We start from the raw sequence: 17,607 nt of genomic DNA, 5'->3' as shown, positions 1-17,607 counted from the left end.
AACCACACCACCAACTCAAGTCCAGTCACTCACAGTAAAAGGCGCATTGAGGAGCGTTTTCCCACGACTACAGTACAGCTGTCATCCTCAGGGATGGGTGACTCGGGACACGACCACAGTAAGCTCCTCGCACGACGCACGTTCCAGCTGAGCTGTGGTGAGGATACGAGCAGAACGTCAGGGCAGAAAGAAACAGCTTCAAATAAGATCCAGATTTTCCTTCATTCCCTCTGCCTTCACCTCGAGGAGAAAAACAAATGTACTCGTGGTGAGGACGAGCTGGCCTCAGTCGTCGTAGGAAAAAATGAAAATGAATCAACAAGACAGTCCAACTCTCAGTTTAGTATTCCAGATGTGAGCGAGGGAGCATGGAAACACACAAACATAACACATTCTCTCGCTTGCGTATGAAACCACATTCAAACATAGACCGAAAACCATCAAAACGGGGGGCAAAACGGTTGACGAGTGAGATTATTGGTAATGGGTACACAATCAAAGTTTGAAAATATTAAGCTTTAGTAACATTTTCCTCCCTGCATACCTCTTTTCCTCCCTGTTCGTCTCCGTTCTTCTTCACAATTTGATTGCGATTACTCCCCAGAGAAAGAGAGGAGTGTCATAGGCAGAAAGCTGGAGACAGCCTTCTACACAGTCAACATAAACAGTACCAGGGCGATGTTTAGACTGAAGTTCAGGGCACAGTGGCTTTGCGATTAAACTATCTGCGAGTAGGCTCTTTATAAATGTTCAAAACAAAATAAAGAAAGAATAAGCAGGTGGAGAGATAATAAGCGGAAAAGAAGGGAGTTTTATCTCTTTTCAGTATCAAAGGGAGGTCCCTTGGTAAGCCACTGTGTGTGGACACCACACACACACCCGCATCTCTATCTAGACAGGGACCAAAATAGCAAAACAAATCTTCGGAGAGGTTTGTGGTTCTCATGGATAAATAAAAGCAAGTGACAGCACTATAAAGGTCATAGCCAGAGATCAAAGATAAGCTGACTAAATAAACATTGTATAACATTCCCAAATCCCCAAAAGAACATTTGTAGCAGGGTCAATGACAAATAAAAGTGTCCATAACAAAGAAAAGGATATTAGTCACGTGTGTCAAATTCTCAGTTACATATGGTTCTGAAAAAAAATTCAATGACTAAATTTAAAAAAATAAACATTTCACATGGTTTAACCATGAAGTACACTTCATATACATCACAGTATACATTAAATATACATTTAAACACATTTTTCAAAGTGTGCGTATGCGTGACTCTGATATGCATGTATAAAATTATATGACATTGTCAGAAACTTACTGACCTTGAACAGTGTTGTATTGTTGACTGAAACTGAAACTAAAACTAAAACAATTAATGATCTTTCGTAAATTGAAATAAAGCTGGAATAATATATAAATATTAAATGAAAGCATGAAACATATTACATAAAACAAATGAAAAAATACTTGGCATCTGAAATAAATACATTTAAGTTGAAGTGCTGCAATTATGAAAACTAAAAAAAACAAAACTGAAATAATTATTACAATTATTATTATTGTTATTATTAAAGTTATATATAAATATATAAAGTCATGAGGGTCTGCAAAGGGTTCTCTATATAGTTATCTTCTGTTTCCATTTACTTCATTGGTCGCACCACATGACTTTGATTTAGTGGATAAAGGTTATTTAAATATTAATAAGTAGTGGCGCAGTTTTCTTAAAATCCATTTTCCCCTAAGATATAATAAAAGATTATGGCCAAACTACTATGAAAAGGTTTCCTTTCTTCTAATAAGCATTTTCCTCCTTTATTCTGACAGTTGTATCATCCTGACATATTTTACTTTATGTCCCCGAAAATATCAGAATGCAATTCACTTAAAACATGCTCATCATAGAAGACTTATTTTCAACTCGCTGTATGTATGAACTGCATTTTTACAGAATTAAAAAAAAAAAGTAAACAGATTTAGGTGAAAAAAACATCACATAACAAATGAAACCAGACATAACAGCTTTCAAATGATAAGTTGCATAAAGTGCATGACACATGGTGTCCTGGCAGTGTGCAAATCAGTCTCCTGCTCTGTCTAACATAATTCATCTTATTCGAGTCAGCACAGGTTGTCAGAGACCACATACAACAAGCAGACAGAGGTGCAGGGATGCTGGTGCTCAGCCAATGCCACTGTTTCTGGCACGATCCCTACATTTGGGAGCGATCATAGGCCGTATTCCCACTGATCCCACAGCACTGCTATGGCACTGAGATCCTTAAGCGTTATTAAAGCAGCCGTTTTTCTCCAAGAGAGACTGAAAATCACAAAAGTATGCGTGTGACTGAGTGCCACGTTGTGCTCGGGGAAAAACAGATTGAAATGTGAAAGAAGAGACTGAAAATAAAAAAATAGCAAGAATTCAGTTGAGAATGTGTGCTGGAAATGTTTAAGACTTCTCCAATGGGAGCATTTCGCCGAAGACTGATCGAATATGTCCTACTGAACCGGTCTGACAAACAAAGTCATGACTGCCTTTCCATTTACTGCACAAGGCCTGGATGGTTATTTACACTACATTTTTTTTCGCTCTCAGCAAAAGTTTACATTTGATGCCTCGTTCTTGTGAGCTCTACATTCCAGTCCATGAGATCAACTCCAAGTCCCAATGACACTCTAGATACCTAACCGCAGTGAGTCTTTAGTAACATATGATGTTCTTCCACAGAGTCCTATAGATCTTTGTAAAAAAAAAAAACAGTTACTAATACAGTTTCAACTTGTCATCCAAATGTAATTACTTACAATTAAAGACTTGAAGAAAGAAAATCAGAGGATGAATCTGACTGTCAGTCTCCATGGCCTGCTGAAAAAGCCTCTTCAAAGACTTTGAGGTGTCATTCAGATCTGGCTCCATTCTGGTGTGGAACATCCACTTTTCATGATCCAATAAATTCCTGATGGATAAAACAATCTCTGTCCTTCAGTTTTCTCACATTTCATTCTGACATGGATTATTACGGACGTAAAACAGATTCCCATGAAAGTTACCACTAAAATCCAATCAAATCAACTCTACCCTTAACTCCTGAGTGGTTATCAAGAGTCTTGAAGAGGACATGGATGTTCAGGAAAGAACTGAGAAAGCTAGTCCAGCAGAGTGATTTTAATTGCTCTCATCAAGGGCATAAAGCTCAAATCTGGACATGGACCAAGTGTACAACCATTTTTACTGGCTTCAATTGTGGCTATTCATATTTCATGACCAAAGACTAGAGCTGGGCGGTTTGACCAAATATCTGTATCACGGTTTTTTAGGATTCTGGCGGTTTGACTGTTTATTACAGTCTTTCCCTGACTGTGCTTATATATTAATCAGAATGAGTGAAACACTTGCAGAACCACTGTATTTTAATCACGATCCAAACAAACATGCTAGCATGAGCAGTTTTTAATGTAAATTCGATTGTATAATTTCAAAATGTAAAGCAAAAACAGAATGGTCTAACCTTAGCTTTGTGATATTATGCTACATAAAATGTGAACGAAACAGAAACAGCAAACGGGCTGAATGAGACGCAAATTCACTTTCTGCCAGCAGGTGGCGCTTATGGAATAGCAGCGATACAGCATTTCCTTGCTTACTGCTGTAAACAAACCAGCACTGTGCTTTTAAATACTACATTAATATGCATTATACAGAGGTAAGATGAAAAGAAAATACCATCTAAACTTTTCTGAAGACAGACAGTTCCCCTCAGAGATACATTATATAAACCCTTCAGCCCCAGTTCAGTATTTAGAATTTTCTTCCTATATTTCAGTGATCTTGCTCTGCCTGTTATTTTCTCCTCTTTGCATTCATCCTCACCGTCTCTAGCTTCCATAACGGCATTTACAGTTTGGCTATTTGCCCATTTAAAGAATTCGTTGTTTGCTTTTAATAGTTCTAAAAGTTTCCCAACCATTAGTCAGAAGTGTATGCAGTTAACAGGGATCTCCTCTCAATTAACGATGCTGTGTGCATTGCTTAGGCACTTGTACCTCTATTCCGGTTTTCAAAAAAATTCATACTGTTTGCTTAATTCAACCCGGTTTACCGTTTGAACTGGTAAATGACCATGCACTACCAAAGACACAAACAAATCACTGATGAACCAATGATTCGCTATCTCCTACTGCTAAACAGAGGCAGCTGGTGTTAGCAGACAGAACTGTCTTATTCGAGAGGCCTTATGACTGGTCAAAGAATTCAGGGATGGAAATGATTTGTTTATAAAAACACTAAAATAACAGCCAGAGTAAAAATGTCACTGGAAAAACACTGTGAGAAGACAGATGAGGTACATAAAACTGGCCACTGCTCTGGGCGGCACCGAAGGCACACTCATGCTGTTACATAACCATGCGGTCTAATTGCTGTGTACTACCAGACCCGTTCAATTGCTGTATAATGTACCAGCCCTGTGTAAAAACAGCAGCCTGTCTACATGACCTTTCAGAGCTAAAGTCAGAACATGAAGACTGTCTCACACCAGCCTGGGCTACACCCATCACACATCCATCACTGGACAACACTTTTCCATTAAATGTTTCATTCAAATGGGGAGAAGTACACTGAGGACTCTCAAGCGAATTCTGGAAAACAGTTCTAAGGGTTGTGTGATTTTTCATGGCTACTATATATGAGCATGTTTTAAAAGACCCCATGAAATCAAAGTTTTGTGGATTTAAGTCCACGTGTGCTTGCTTTGAGGTCATCTATATGCTAGTTTACACATTAAAGTTGATCAAATTAGCTCTTTGTATATATACTCACCTAAAATGTATCAACAATTTCTATTTCAGAAAAGATCGATGACACATACTAACAGGCATAACCAAATTTTTGTCCAATTAAATGCCTCCCACTAGCATCAGTTGTTTCGGACTAGCTAGCAAATCATTATTGTTCATCATAACTGCGACAAATCTATTAATTAATTTCTTAAATAAATAAAGAAATAAATAAATAAAAAAGAAAAGGCATTCAACACGCCCTTTCCAACCAGCCTGTTTCAATTGGAAATTCATCAAACCAGGAAGAAAAACCGCTTAACAAGCCACTTTCATGGGTTTTCATGAATGTTTACACAAGCTCAATATGTGTGATCAAAATTAAGCGCCAAATCAACCAAACTCTTTGATCATACATTCACTCAGTATGTTAATCAGGATTAAGTATAAAAACATATCCTTTTTGATGATGTGGAGAGTTTTTCTTTCCCAAGGAATGCGCTGGATTAAATGTTTATAAAATTAAAGTCAAATAATATCTCAGTGGCACCACAAAGTCTCCATTGTTTATTACCTCCAGAACTCAGTCATCCAATCACAAAGCAACATCTAGAGCTCAACACACAACCTTGTAGTGACACTACAGATAGTGGAGCTGGAAGAATGTGCACAAATCAATCAGTCAATTTGTCACACAATGCATGTTAAAATGTCTTCACGCTAAGTGCAAACGTTGCAGTACAAAGCAGAAATCTGTGATGTCCCCGCTTTCACGAGGAAGGCATAAAGAAAACCATGTGTCAATTAAATTGGTCCAGGACTTTGACTCTTAAGTTGCAGGTTTAAATTTGCTGCAGACTTGCATAGATGGCACTATTTGCTACACATAAAAGCAAGAATTTCAGTGCTCCTTTCCTGAAGTGAAGAACACTAAATCCTCCGTGCAGTTCCCTCTCATTGCTCTCATTATTGCGAAACTATCGTCAATGTTTCCCAACTTGATGCCACTGCAGATTTCCAGTCTGTACTAAAATAACCTTGTGAGTTAATAGTAGGAGACGTGTCTTTATTCAGTTAGATCTGCCATGCTTCTGTCATTTCCACATCCCTGACCAGGATAAACAAAGCACCATCCAACACTCTCCCTGGTCAAATGCCTCTGCGAGGCTCATGGGAGATGATGGTCCAACCTCATAAAGTCACAAACGCTCACGCAAATTACTTAACAACATCTCCACACGCAACCAACAGAAACCAGGCTTATATTTGACATTAGGCTACAATTTGGTTTCAAAGACAATAGATCTATAATATTTTACAGATGATAAATGTCCATCAAGTTGGTTTGTTTGGGTGGGAGCTCATACAATTGGTTCACTTGCCAGGAAAAGATGAAAACAACGGAAAGAGGATGATCCTCTCAAACAGAAGCTACAGAGAGATTGTTTCCCATGTCTCCATAAGCAGGATGCAGGTCATTCATCACTGCTGTGTGTGTGTATAGGAGGGCAATACTGTTGATTTGTAGATTGTCTCAATATCCTATTTTTGTCTTTACCAAGAGCAATTTTACCTCACCAGATAATCAATTCAATAAGAGCTATACAGTGATTTTTGTAACAAGAAAAAAAAAACAGTGTATTGTAGTATAGATAGATAGAATTAGAGAGAGAGAGAGAGACAGACAGACAGATAGATAGATAAGAATATAAAATATGAGTTATATTATACATTAGTATATACTGTATACATATTATACACACTATGACTGAATTATATGAAAAAAACTATATATATAGTATAATATAATTTTTATATTAATTCTATAATTTTATATATTATAAATTATTTTATACTTTTAATTCTGTTTTTTTTTTCTGCACATTTAATTTTGTCCCATTCTACATTCATATTCATGTATCTATTAATTTATGATCCACCACATTGCTGTTTGTTTATACTGAATCTGCTGCATTCAATGAATATTTATACACAAACCTATGTTCACTTAAATACAGTGGATGGATGTTTTTATGCATGAAAATCTTACCCAAGTAAGACCTGTTTTCACCTTTGGACCAACAAACCCATATCCAGAAACTGCTGTAATCAATACTCACAGCTACATCCACCCTATTAAGAGAAAAAGGTAACCGTCCTGCTTTATTCAAATAAGTAAAAATATTGGAAAACAAACGGTGAAGATACTAAATATGGGAACCCACTAGACGGGATAGTTGATGGTGTCTGGCTCTAGAACAGCTGCCTGTCCATGACCAAATTAAACACTGGAACCATAGCTAGGCCAAGTATTCCAGCCATTTGTCTCGTCAATCATGTGGTCAATTCACATTAGCAAGAAAGCACAAGGTTTAGAGGAGGAGGAAAGAGAAAAGATGTGGAAGCAAAAGGAGGATTTCAAAGGTCCTAACATCCTGTAACAGAGTGACAAAGCATCACTAATGTCATCATTCACACACAACTGAATGCTGTAAACGGGAGATGTGCGTGAAGACTCCCTGCGCGGGCTTGGCAACACACACAATGGGCGAGAATCTTCACACGCAACTCTGCCAATTAGATGCAGAGCAGAGGATCCTAAACAGATCCAAATTAACAAATTAGCCATTCTGTAATCCCGATAGATGCACAAGTGAGCTTAATTCAGTTCAACTCACCTGATTGATCATTACTTGCTAACAATCATATCCAAAAGCACAAAGTAAGATTTGCAGCAAGGATGCAAATTGAAATATTAAATGCAAATTCAATTCTTGAGCATTATGCAAGACATAAAAGGCCTACGCTCAGGTCTAGATGCCCCTTTACACATCTCAAGGCCCAGAAGGGTGTGGCGTCTGCCAACGACACATATTGGCGATTCCCCAGACGTCGCAACCAGCACAGATGCTCCAGTTTTCCAATCCCAGCTGCAAAGTAACAGGGTCACACCTGATAACGCACTTAAAATACAAAGCAAGTGCTTCAAAATAGCAAGTCGTCCACTAGGGTCTACTAGCTAACAAGTCACAAAATCGTAAAAATGTAAATAAATAAAAGTTTATTTTAAAAATAAAGGTTCCAAAAGGTGTTTTTGTATCGATGCAATCGGAGAACCATTCTAGGTTTCGCAAAGAACCGTTCAGTTTAAAGTTCTCAAAACAACAATTTTTTCTTAGCGTGGAGAACATTTAAATAATCTAAAGAATCTTTTTCCACTAAAGAACCTTATGTGCATTTGAAAGGTTCCATTCATGTAAAGGTTCTTCACAGATGCCAATAAAGAACCATTATTTTTTTAAGAGTGTACTAAAGCCATATCAGCCAAGCCTCTCTAATATCACAGCCGTATCTCAGAGGTTAAATATATAGCCAAAGCATAAACTCTAGCTGGGATAAAAGGGGGCAACACTGTCTGCCTCGGGGCACTTAGGGAAATGAGGGGCCCTTATTCAGTGACAGTACAGAGACAGATCAGAGGCAGTCTTGCTGATGCAACCATTAAATTTAATGAGTAAGGAGAAAGAGGAGTTTCTGCAGTAGACAGTGAATGGAATCAAAGATGATGATTCTGGTACAGGACAGTCCAGCTGAGGCCCCATTTACACACAGCAGGGGGGTTTGTGTTCATCCACAGAGACATAATGCACCACACTATGAATCAATACTGTCGCCCATTCTCTTTTCAAGCAAACCCACAAGCTTTGAACATGGGCCAGGCTGGCAGAAGTGCCAGTGTACACATCACAATGACCTGCAGTTCATCAATGGAAAAGATGAGCCTAATTTGAGTTCATGCAAACATGGCCTAGAGCTGGTCGGAACTGTTTTCAAATGTAGATCACTTGCCATGCTACACTAAACCCATTTAGTACTGTTGAGGGATGTAGAGGGCTGTGAGTTGCAGCAACAAAGCATCCAGAAGTCATTAATTATCAATGAGCCTACAATGTAAATCTATAAATTTAAGAGGATAAAAAAAGTGTATTATAATATAACATACCACTCAAAAATGTGGGGTCAGTAAGATTTTTTAAAAGAAATTAATACTTTTATTTGGCAAAGATGCATTAAAATTGTTTAGCAGTAAAGAAATGTGTAAAATATTATATAAAATAAAAAATGCTGTTCTTTTAAACTTTTCATCAAAGAATCCAGAAATCACTAAACATTAAGCAGCACAACTGTTTTCAACACTTATAATAATAAGAAATAAAAAAGCATATTAGAATGATTTCTGAATGATAATGTGACAATGAAGACTGGAGTAAAAGCAGCTTTTTCACGGGAAAAAATAACATTTTAAAATATATTCAAATAGAATACTGTTTTTATTGTACTAATATTTCACAGTATCTTACAATATTCCTTTTTTTACAGGATAGTTTTTTGATCAAATGAATGCAGCCTTAGTGAGCATAAGAGACTTCTTTCAAAACCATTAAAATATTTTATCACCCAACCTTTTGAACAATAACAATGTAATCAAATAAAACAAGTTATGTGGTAACACATTGAATGGGTAGATAAAAGCACATTGCACTCCTCCATTACGTGCTTTCCTGTGGGTGCTCTGACATCATTCCATCACTTCCTGTACCCACTTGCTCTTTTCTTATCTTCATGAAACCAGTACAATCAGAGCAGTCAGTTTGTATGGTGCTGAAAGGTCAAGGCGGAACAGAATTCAGTAGAATAATCTGCTAAGGTCAACACCACTTTCAGCATCTACATTTGAAATGGCTCATGAGTCAGCCAAAGGCCATTCTTCCAAACCAAAACAAAGATCCTGGTTTGTACATGTTATGAATAGAATCAAAACTATCACACCCTTTCTAGAGGGCTGCATAGGAGGCAGACACACAAACCGGCCCTTGAAAATGAGACATTTGGATAGACTGACCACAATTTAGCCCAGTGATCCTCTATTGTGTTAGGCTTTAGTGCCACATAAATGCCACTATCCACGACAAGGGTACAAAATAGAAATTCATTTTCAACAATTGGTTCGTGAGATAGGTAATTGCATTTTAGAAAATGTCTATCTCTTTATTTTATATGATGTTTGCCATTTTTGTAACCCTGTTACCAAATCTAAGGCATGAAACAATGATTTGAACAATTTTGTTCATTTATAGCAAATATTAAACAGAAATAAAATACTCTACAATTATTAACAGGGTTGAAAGTAACCGTTTTCGTATTCAAAATGTACTTAGTAGAGACAAGTTAGTTTGAAAACAAATGTTGGTTTATTATTGGTGAATTTATAATACCTACATTTTCTATAAATGAAAGAACGTTTTTATTTATTTTTTTACAGTAACTTGGGCAAAAGAGTTGAATTATGTAACAATGAAAAAAAAAAAATTCTACAATGAATTTAACGTCAATTCAACCAATTTTATATACCAATTTTATGCCCAGACAATTAGATGTGATTTCAATATTAAACATTTTATCTGAAATATCTAAGGTGGCATTCCAAAGATTTCATGCATTTACTGCTTTAAAAAACAAAAACAATCTCTACCCGTATTATGGAAAATGTCATACTGGCTTTAGGTAGCAGCTGAAGTCAAGAGTTACTAGAGACTCCAAAAACAGCTCACAGTGGGACAGAGCAGCTGCCCGGGAGCAGCACATACTTTCAGCTTCTATTTCCATCTAAACCAAAACAATTAGAAACGCAGCACCTTTGCACAGACTGTGTGGAAAGCTGCTTCTTTGGCATCTGGGGAACTAAAAACATCTCAGCTTTTCTTCAAGGCTACTGACATTGATTTCATTCTCCCCTGACGCCCTTTACCAGTGAATCATGTAACTACAAAAAAAAATAAAATAACAATATTAAAGTATCTCTTTACATTATGGAAAGTTTAACCGTGTCTGACAATTTTACAAAATTTCCACTAGGTACATGACATCTTGTTCCTCAGACTGGTCTAGACATCTAATGCAGAGAGAAAACGCCAACACTCTTTTCCTGCACCTCACTGATGAGGAAAACGACACTTTGATTAATTATTGTTCAAGGAAACTTGAGACTGTGAAGTCTTTGCTCTCGAAGTGGGGCTTGACGTCCTCTCCCACTGTCCTAAAAGCTAAAGCAGGCACTCTGAGGAGATGACCACACTTCTGCAACTCCCTCTGAAACGAGACATGAAGAGGCACTAACTGAGAGGGTGGATGGAGGGAAGCAGCACTGAGGTTTCCTCCAGGTGGGGTTCGAGGGGTTAATGATAGTGTGTCTGTGTGCACACGTGCGCTGGAATGTACGGCAGGCGGTAGGTCTCAGACCTGATAACAGGGCAGACGACACACAGGGATGTAATTCAGGAACATCAGAGTCCTGGAGGAGAGACTGGGTCTACTGTTTCCATACGTCCCCACATGCTTTTACTTTTCAAATGGAATTACCAATGCAGACAGACTCTGAGGCAAGCAAACGGGAGGATCCGAGGCTTAAAGCAGCGTTATTTGAGATTTCGCTAACTTCTGGGAGGTTTTAAGGGTTCAGTCTGTCCACAGACATTATGTTCCTTTCAAAACACGCATCACATGTCTATGGAAATATTCAGAGTGTTATTAAAAAGTATCATGGAATGTTTAGAGAAAAAAGCCAGTTACGCATGTGGGATGAGATCATAACTTTGTCAAGTTTGCTGCTATAATATTCTACAATGTGATTCAAAAGAAAATGTCACAATTTTCAGAGAAATCAACTTACATATGGTGTGTTTTTTCAGGGAACTCAACCTATGATACAACACTAATTACTAAACTAGTTATTCTCTATTTTAAAAATAAAACTATATATATATATATATATATATATATACAGCAGTCCACCAGCTGATATTTCAATATCTGAACATTACACACATCACCTATATTTATAAAATGTAAAGGAATTTTGGGAAATCATGCAGTCAGCTGTTTTAGTTCTAGAGAAAGCTTACCTTTGGTTCTGTGGCAGTGCCAAGCTGATTTCTGAATGGAAAAGGTCCGCAATCAATCTGTGGAACAGAAAAGACTAATTAATTCAAGTTGCCCTGGCCCATTATAAATTTAGATCGAAAAGAAGAGCTACAAATCAGTCCACTTTAGCCATCAGTTCTGCAGGTTAAGAATGCATTATGCAGCTGTTGTACCTGATGTGACAATGCAGTGCCGTTGCTTTAAAACTGTCTTTAAAACTATGGTTAATGTGGCCACTGTTCATAAGCAAGTTGATATTACCACAAAAAAAACTGGAAAAAAGGTTGTTTAATGCAACATGGCTCTACTGGTCATGACAGAACCTGAGCTGTTCAAAATGTTTCAATATTATAACCCCAAGATGCAATAAATGCTTAATGCACATAATGCAAGCACAGTAGTTCTTTTAACAAGGTAAAAGCTTTGATGGAATAAAATTTCAATTAAACTGAAAGCAACTGATTGATTAAGTCATAACGTTAAAGATTCCTCACAAATCTATGAGATCACAAGAAGAAGATGTTGACATAGGGTTGGTTTCTGATTTAAAGCAGAGAAACACATAGCCTAATATGACATCAACTCTTTTCATAATCAGGACATTCAATTAAATTCTATGTATACTGCTATATTGAGAAAGATTATATTTAAGATTGTGACAAATTAATTAGAAAGAATGCATTTTTTTATATTTACTGTAGTCTCTCAATGAACATGACAATAAAACTTTAATTAGTAAAATGTTATTTAAAACATTTTAGATAGAGATGGATGACAATCAGCTTGACCTTTTTTTTTACAATAATTGATTTTTCTATTTTGGGTGTTTAATATCAGATCTTTAAAGAATAGCACACAACAATTGCAATCTATGTTGTGATTGGCCGAATACCTCAAGCGTGAGACGGAAATGTTACGGAAATGTTACTTACCATACTGTGATGCCGTGTCCCGGCGCGATGAGACAACACCAATAAAACCCATTACAAATGAGGCATTTATTGCATCCAGTGGGGACATAATTACTGATTATAATGACTTATACTGTCTTTTTACATGTTACCGAACAGCTTGTAACACTCCAAAGAGAAAGGAAAATTTGAAATAGCATCATATGACCCCTTTAACAACATTATTTACAAGATAAACACTTATTTAATGTGTTGTTTCATGTGCATAAATTACTCAACATATTTATGTAACAGATATTCATTCTCAAATGAGAAACATCTATTTTAAGCTTGACATAGCCATGAATGAATAAATAAATAAATACTTTTTTTTTTTCCAAAAAAAAGTGACGTCGTTATTGGACACTTTTAAATATGGAGGAATATACGTTGAAGTAAATATATATAGGAAGTATAGCATGTCACACTGCAGGACACTGCTGTCTCTGATTGTCATTTCATGCCAGTGACACAACTACTGTAGGCAGGGCTGAAGAGCTAAAGCTCAGACTGTATACAACTCCTCAGACAGGCTATGTTTAAAACAAATCCTGCGTATTCCCTATAAGGTATACCGATGTGTTATATTTAAGACTAAATATTATCAAATACTAATAACATATTAAATGCTGCAAGAATCTTCCTAAAAGGGAATTGTTACCATTAAGATAAGCTTTAGTGCCTCACATACTCCAGAAATGAAGTTGAGTCAAATCAACACCACTCCACTATAAATAAACAGTCAACTGTAGTGTGGGTCAGTGGGTTAGGCTATTTATACATAGAGTGGGGTTAAAATGCTTTGATACACTTTCACACACCCTTCTACATTTCTGCTACACAGCTGTTCACTAGACAACTGCACTGGTTGTATTTACAAAGACTAGCTGCCTCTGTGTAGCTCCTCAAGTTTGTTCTTCCAAAAACAAAATGAACAAACCAAATCTTAAGTTAAGCAAATCTGAACCCTCGCTGATGAGCAGGGGAAGAGCACCAATTCACAAACACACTTTCCACACACCCAGTGAAGAAAATCACAACCATTTGCAATTCAAATTCAAGGATCAGCTCTCTGCGGCAGGAAGCCACATAAAGCCTAATGTTATGAGCTAGTTCCATCTCGTTCATACTGATGGAAGGAGAAACAAAAGAGCGATTATCACTGTGACCTCCTCCACATCCTTCTGTCCATGCAGACGAAAACCAATACACTTCCCTTTGTGAATGATGAACAGGTGAGCGAGAGAGAGTACAGTGCAGAGCAGCATGCATGTAATGCAGATTTTAAGTACACAGTTGCAGTGTGTCGGCGCAGGACGTCAGAGAGGAGAAACCGAGCTGTCACACAGCATCAAAGCAAGCAGTGACCACACACTGACCTAATACTGCAGCTCCGTTTAGACATAACCACACTAGTGGAATGAGCTTGTGCCATTTAGGTCAGTTTCATTCAGAAAAAGAGAACAACAAACTCATGCTTTTGATAGAACAAGCTACTTTTTTCAATTATTATAAGTGTATTGCTACATCAAATCTTTAATGTAATGTTGTATTGCACACAATGCTTTTGATGTAACAAAAAGGATTAAATAAATGCCAAGTTCTGTCATGAAACTCTAGATGGCGCAGGCTGAAGGGTCATTAACACAAAGTGATGATATTCACAGCATTAATCTACTTGGCACAAGCTGATTGGTTCGTGTTGCATACGCAGCCAATTAGCTTGGTGTTTTACATTTAAAAAGCTTGTTAGCATTCACTAGATCATTTCACAGCGTGCTTTAGAGTTCCTCTGAAACCTTCCACCCTCCCCAGCTCCACCTGTATAGATCTGCTACGGGTTATTTTATATGCTATTTGTGCAGCAGCAGTATGTCTTAAAAACTCACAGCATCGTATTTGTATATGTACTGGCAATAGCAAGTTCCTGTGCTTGTTTTGCAGCAGTAATAACCAACAGCAGCAGCAATTCAGCAAACAAAGCAGATCTATTCCGCAAAGACCAAATACATTAACATTGTCATATCCATCACCATGCTAAAATTTTCAGAGAGTTGTCATGTTAGAACTGAAAGCAGTGACAGCATATTTTGTTAAATTCTGCTGTTCATTATGTTTCTGAATTCTAATGAGTGTTTTTTTCACATTTAGATTAAATCTTTTTTACTCTAAATGCAAAAATCAATTATCTGTTCAAATCCAGTGTTCCTGTATGAGTCTATTAATTCAAAAACTCCCACTTTTTTTTTTAATATACTGAAATTACTTGATTTTTACTGTGAAAATTTGCTGAACATTGGTAGATGTGACCGCACCTATTGACTGCTGACTTGAAGAAGCTGCAATGTAATAATAACTTGACTGTAATTTAACTACTTATATAATATGTCAGTCATCTACAAGAAGTGTGCATGCAGTATCACTTTCTCGAAATGATTTTCAGTTGGCTACTGATATGACTGTAGTCTTCATCAAGTAATTGTGCATCTTTTTCAAAAGTAGTATTCGTTTACTTAAGGGTAATACCCAACACACTTTCACAGCAATTTTGTTTTCCCCCAAATCCATTTTACATTTACAAATTAATGGTAAATTTCCATGAATTCATACATTCTCATTCGCTGCTTATGCCCCACTGACAGTTATGTTTCGGGGTGGAACTTCATGCTTATTTTAAACATCATACCTTTTCATATGACTCAAATTGTACAAATTTATACAACTTTGCAGCAAATATGCCAAAACGTAAAATACTTACATTTTCTCATGAGATTTGGTAATACATGAGGGTTCGTAATACCCTAATGAGAAAAAAAATACCAAAAACATTCTATAGACTGATGGTTTAATTAAAGGCACAATATGAAATATTTTTTTATTGAAATATCTAAAAACCACTAGAACAGTGTTATATATTTTGCTGACTTGTGTACTTACATTATCTCAAATATTTCGAAGAATGTTTAAATCCAGAGAAATAAGCAATTTTAACTAGTGACACGGAGCATGTCCATTGTGTCATCGTGTCGCCTGCCAATGACGTCATAACCCCTCGATTTCCGGTATTGTTTTGTAGAAAACATGGAAACACCAAAGACACTTTAATATGTTATGCGTTTTAATAGACTGGTAACGACCGCACAGAGTAGCATTATACCAGAACTTTCAAATGTATCTAGTATGATAAAACCGCGCTGCTTTTTTTCCCCCACATACGCACGACCGGAAGGAGCGGAAGCGGTCGACTGTGGCATAATAAAAGCTCCGTTGCTTTTGAGCAGTGTGTCACGCTCATTCAGCGGCCTCGTTTCGCTTCGACGGCTTTCAGCCTTACCCTGCTTCATTCTACTACGTTAATAAATCATTAGCTCATCCATGAGCATGATTTTTGCCCGAGTCCCGTCGAATTGCATCGGCTGTGGGGATGAAGACGACAACTCCCATGATTCCACTCAGTCACAGCGTCATCAAACTACGCGTTTGTTTCTTTGTTTATTTTGAATATGCGCCATCTAGCGGCGAAAATTACATATTGTGCCTTTAAAGTCACAATGAAGCATTTTTTTTCTTTCCCATACATAACATTCCAGTGATTATCAAAAAATGTAAGATGGGGACTTGGTTCTATCCATCGGTTGTTGACTGGATGGAGGCAGACCAGAATACAAGCTTGAGGTCAATTTTAAGAGAGAGGGAGGTTAAATTCTGCATTTTAATTATAAAAAGGAGATGAAAAAAAAAAACATGCACTAATGAATGAATGAATTGTTTTCATTTCATGCTGACTTTAAAACAAAAATAGGTAACTGGTAATTAAATACACACAGCCGCAGAAGCTTACATCAGGTCTTGTTCAATTTCTTTTGCAGTTGAAGCAGACAGCTATGTGTATCTGTTTTATTAATGTAAGTGCATCTGCGTGCACGTCTCGACCCCTACAGCTTCATTTCAAAGTCAGAGCTGTAAAGAAGGAGGTCCGCTCGTCCTCTGGACAGACACAGATTAAATGAGGAAAGGAGGGAGCTGCTGACAGCCTATGACTGCACTGCCAAGGGCTTTAGTGTGTCACCTGTCTCTTCAGCCTCCAGGGCTGCGTTTGGAATTGAAATAATTAACCTGGCAGAGCTAGTGAGCTGCTGGTGGTGTGGACGGACACAGCGGAGGCTGAGAGTCATTATTAGGTCAGTACACTCAAAAAAATAACTATTAAGATTTACTTTAGAACCTTGCATTTATAAAAATATTAAGTAAATCCTACTATTTACTGAAGTAAATAAGTAGATTTTATTATATGTTTTGATCAAGATGTCCCGTTTACTTAGTTATGTATATTACTCCCTATGATTATGTAAACATTGCTAATTTCTTTTTGATTAATATAACCACATAAACTGTATTCATTTTGTCTATACCAGGGGTTCTCAACTCTGGCCCTCGAGGTCTACTTTCCTGCAGGGTTTAGCTCTAACCCTAATCAAACACACCTGAACAAGCTCATCAAGGTCTTCAAGATTACTAGAAAGTTACAGGTTGCTAAACTCTGCAGGGACATGGACCTCGAGCACAAGAGTTGAGAACCTCTGGTCTATACCTTTATCACAAATCACACAACTAAAATACAATTAAACTCTTTATTTTTCCAACATTAATAAAAGTGAATCAGTCACATTCACATGACCTACAAAAGTCTGGACACAAGTTTTTAAAGGTGCAATAAAGCCTCATAAAAATGTGCCATTAATCAACGAAACATGTATAACTTCACTGGTGATATTTGGTCTATTGAAAATAGAAATAAATAAAGTATGACTGAATGCTACTTCAAGTGTCTGCTGTTCTGTAATACAATTCAATCTCCATTACCAACATGAACTGCATTTGCTGCACCATACA

The 17,607-nt window shown here is 37.1% G+C and overlaps 1 protein-coding gene across 1 annotated transcript in view; it reads right to left on the bottom strand.

Moving 5' to 3' along the window:
* The window catches only part of LOC107688759 (ras-associated and pleckstrin homology domains-containing protein 1-like), a 70,516-nt gene that overhangs the window by 34,452 nt on the left and 18,457 nt on the right, over window positions 1–17,607 (bottom strand). Inside the window, exon 2 of the mRNA XM_016486519.1 lies at window positions 11,746–11,802. The gene's annotated coding sequence lies outside the window, so the exon portion shown is untranslated. The remainder of the gene's footprint in view (window positions 1–11,745; window positions 11,803–17,607) is intronic.

The sequence above is a fragment of the Sinocyclocheilus anshuiensis genome, unplaced genomic scaffold, assembly GCF_001515605.1.
Source record: "Sinocyclocheilus anshuiensis isolate Anshui unplaced genomic scaffold, SAMN03320099.WGS_v1.1 scaffold9, whole genome shotgun sequence".
Taxonomy (NCBI): domain Eukaryota; kingdom Metazoa; phylum Chordata; class Actinopteri; order Cypriniformes; family Cyprinidae; genus Sinocyclocheilus; species Sinocyclocheilus anshuiensis.
This window is presented reverse-complemented; position numbering and strand designations above follow the sequence as displayed.